The sequence below is a fragment of the Falco biarmicus genome, chromosome 8 (assembly GCF_023638135.1).
Source record: "Falco biarmicus isolate bFalBia1 chromosome 8, bFalBia1.pri, whole genome shotgun sequence".
NCBI classification, from domain to species: Eukaryota; Metazoa; Chordata; class Aves; order Falconiformes; family Falconidae; genus Falco; species Falco biarmicus.
Window position 1 is genome coordinate 33,763,477 of NC_079295.1, and position 4,423 is coordinate 33,767,899.

Sequence of the window (4,423 nt, forward strand, 5' to 3'; positions counted from 1 at the left end):
CCCTAATGACAAGTTCAAATATTACATAATAAGGACAGCAGACACAATCCATCCACAAAAATTATCTTCATAAATACAGCACATAGTCCTTGGCTCTCCTATGAACCGGAGAACTGCATGGAGAAAAAGACAAGATACTTTTGGAAAAAGTACTGAGTTCAAAAGCCATGCTGGGTTTTTCTCAACCATCAAGAAGTGGGTTGAAAACCCTTCATTTTGTATTTGTTCTTCATGAACGGGAAGATGGGTGTGCAGCTCGGGATGGTGCCACATTAGTATCAGTGCACCGCTGAACCCACCCAATGCTAGAGAATATAGACTCCTCCTGCCAGGCTCCGGTCACAAGGCACCTTCCTGCTCCTGGAGCAGTGCCACAAAGGCTGATTAGCTGCTCAGACAACAGAGTTCCACTGTGTGATCCACACCGTGGCAGCACTTGAAGATTCAACAGTTCCAAAATTGAATTGTTAATACCAGCAGTGGTATTGTGCTTTCTTTGTTATTTTAACACTTTCATACTGGCTTGAAAGACCTTAAAGGGCCCCAACCTAAAATTAACACTGATCAATAAAAGTTGGAGGGAGGAAAGGAAGAAGAGAGCAGCAAAGCAATGCCCAACATAACCGAATCAGGACTTTTGAGGACGAAAGAGGTCCATCTCCCCCCATTACATTTTTTGGTCTCATCTCTGGTATTTGTCTGATTTTGTAGTCTGCTTTAGATCTTTCAGGCAGAAGTCGAGAGGTGCTTCAGGCTTATAAGCTGCTGTTTGGATTTGTGGCCTTGTGCAGTATTAAATAATAAATAAGCAAGAAGCTTAAAATAATGTGCTACCAGAACCCTAGCCCCAATAATATTTTCCACTCCATAACTCCAAGTACAGATTTTCTACTTGCAGCAGAAAATCTGTAAGAGGAACTGTACTATTGTGCACAACAGTAAATTTCTTCTGAGGTAGTGAGACCAACCAAACTTGGAGAAAAACACACTTAAAAAAATTTCTAAACATAAGGCTTACATTCTTTCCACTTGTGGTGTTCAACTTTAACTTATACAACTGTCACCCTCCTTCTCTTGGTCAGTATTCTCCATCAGGAATACAAGTTTTGAAAAACTGTAGACATACATATTACAAAGGATTCCCAATGTAATCTTATCAGTAATTTAAAGTGATGCTATCATCATCACTCACCAACTTTAATAACGCACTGCAGTATTCTTCAGAGGGCTAATACAGGACAAATGTTTATATGCCAAGGTCCTGGAATCTCTGATAGCCTGACATTCTTAAGTTTTCCAGGATACCTGTATACCTGTGCTATCCTTAACATGAGGGTTGTTTTTTTTTTTTGTGTGTGTGTGTGTGTGTAAAGCCACCCACAGGAGAACTCGGAGGCTGTGAAATGCTGGTTTCCTTGGATGTAACAGCAAAACTCACCTCAGATGCCCTCAGGCCAGGGTATCACCCTTCTTTCATCAGCACTTGGCCTTTCTAATCCCATTGGGTCTCAGAGCTCCCAGCACACCTCACCACCAGAAAGGGATGCAGTTTATTGCCCTTACATACTGCATGAGACCTGCAAAAGCATCCCCCGTGCTTTAGGAGCAATGCAAAACGTGCTTTTAAGGTCCAATTTAAATAACTATTCTAGCTGATTTTCTTAGCGGACAGAAATTCCACGAACAACACGTAACCCCTGTCGGTGCCACATTCTCCTCCACCTCCAGCCGAGTCGGAGGGGAGCTGGACGTCCCGTCCCTGCCCTGTTGAGATTCTGCGAGCGATACGCCGCGCCGCAGGCCCAGACAACCCACCCCCGCGCCCCACGCGTCCCCCCGGCCCGGAGGGAGCCGCTGCTAAGCCCGCTCCTCCCCTCACGGCGGCTCACGGCGCCGGACACCCTGCGCGGCCCGGCCCGGCCCGGCACTCACCTCAGCGGCGCGGCGGGCCGCGGCGGTTGCTAGGCAACGGGGCACCGCCGCTGGGCCGCACCACTCGCGGCTGGGGCGGGGGGGATTGGTGCTGAGGCGACCCGCCGTGCTCGGGAGCGCCGATTCGGGGCGGGGGGGGGCATCCCCTCAGCTGCAGTTCGGCGGGCTCTGACGGCCGAAGTACAAAAAAGACAAAAAACACCCTTTTTTTCCTTCTTTTTTTTTTTCCTTTCCCCCCCTACTAATCGTTTTCAGGATCCACGGTGTGGCGGCAGACACGGCACCGACGCTTTTATTTTTAAAAACCCTCCTGTATTAGCATCTAACTTGTTCTTCTTTGGTAAGGCTCAGATAAAGGTTCAGCTCCGAGGTGAGGCCAGCTGGGGTTGCAGTGCCTGTTGGGGCCCGCCTGGCTTAAAACAGACTTTGAAAGTTTTATTACAATATTTTTTTTAAAAAAAGACCATCTCTTTTTTCCACTGCGTATATATTCTCACTTTTCAGTGTTAAACAGCAGTCCCCGAAACATAATCTTAAAAACAGTTTTCAGTGCATTGCTCTTACCACCCATGACTGATGATACGTTCACCTGCATGTGTACAGGGGAGAAGGGAAAGCACAATTATTTTTTTTTTGCTTTAAACAGGCAATCTGGATGGTTTGACGAAGCTGAGAAATGATGAATTAAACACAGCAGTGTGGCTCCCTCGGGTAACACAACCTATTTTTCTAAAGATCCCCTGGCGTTCCCTTATAAATGTTGTCCCAGAGCTGTAAGCCCTCCAGACACCCAGCAGGGTCAATGGAGGAGCCCAAGAGAAAGATTAACACTGAAGAAATCTGCACTGATACCCTGCACTAGGCAACATGAAAAATAAATCTGAGAATACTGGCTGCCCCAGCTCCTTCTGCCATGAGTGTGTGTTTGGGACAAACTGTGTTCACAGCCCTGCTGTTTTTGCCGTGATATCTTAAACATAGGCTTAGTATAAAAAGCCAGAAATATTTCCAGAACTTTTTATTTTTCTTATGTATTCTAAGAATAAAATTATTCCCTTTCAGCTTTTCTAGAAGAGGTAAAATGTGACCAAAATTAGTGCAACACTCTGAATAAAAAAGGAAGGAAGAAAAAACTTCAGATCATAAAATTCAACTCCCAGAATGTAGCTCCCATACTTAGCAAAATGTAGTTGCTATAGATTAGGAAAGAATGGAGCCTACACCCTTGACAAGCCTGTGGAGAGATGCCCAGTGATGACAACATCCAAGCTGGCTTTAGGCGAAAGTTCAGGATCAGCTCTAGACCCTTTGTGTGAACTCCAGTAGCTCGCTATCCCACCTTTTCACAGCATGTTTTCTGTTGGAGCTGGTCCTCGCCTCACCTCTATATAAGCCCCCATGTGCTACACCACTCTAAAGGCACATAATCCATCAAAGATGTACCCGAAACACCTCCTGCCCACCTAACCTCCCATCTCAGCCTTCCTCTCCTGGGTGCATGCACCTCCTCCATGTAGCTCCATGTGCACAGCTGTCTGCCTTTGATGGAGCTTTGACCATTTCAGGCATCAGGGAAGAAAGCAAGCTGGCACTGTTCCGAACTATCCATTCACCATAGCTGAGTAAACAAAGGCAGACAGCTTGGTCTCCACCTGACAAGCTGGGGAGATGGCTGAAATTCTTTTCTCTGCCAGAATGGATCTCTTGGAGAACTCTCTAAGCAGGCTGGGCTCCTCCAGTCGGCTCCCTGGGGCAAGGGGAGATGTCTCTGCATAATACTATGTTTTTTGCATGGCACAGTTTGGCACTGAAAATAGACTTGCCAGCTATAGAGCTTAATCACAGTGCCCCGTGCTGAACTTGCTTAGGTCTATAGACTTGCCAGGGTTTTGTTTCTGTTTCCAAGAAAAAGGCCTTGGGAACGTAGTACAGCAAATAGCATGCTAACATATTTCTCCTCCCACAGAAACACAGTTCACATGTCTGTCTCTCTGTCTGCTTGGACAGTCATAGTTGAGTGTAAATCAGAATCCATCTCCACTTCCACATCAGAGGAGCTGAGTATGATGCACCTCTGGAAAAGCTCTCTAAGGTTTCCCTAAGAGGTAGCAAATCAGTGGAAAAGGTAGGTGAAAAGAGGAGATTATCAACCAACAAATCTGCAGATTTTCTTGGGAAGGCTAGTTTAAATAAAGATTGTGAACTAGGATTTAAATAGGTGATTCTCACCTCAGTTTTATCTCTGTACTGCAAATATCAGATGAAAAATATGTGGCCTGACTGTGAAGCTGTAATAGAGGCATTGCAAACAATTTAATTATTTAGCAAAGGAGGGAGAAAAATGAATTATTAGGCTGAAGCACTAACGGAAATTTTAAGTATTAATAGATAAATACTTAACATCAAAGTTGGTTAGTGTTTGATAAGTAAACACTCCTACAACCAGAGTAATACAAAGCAATTTATTTTATTTACTCCTAAAGTTACAATT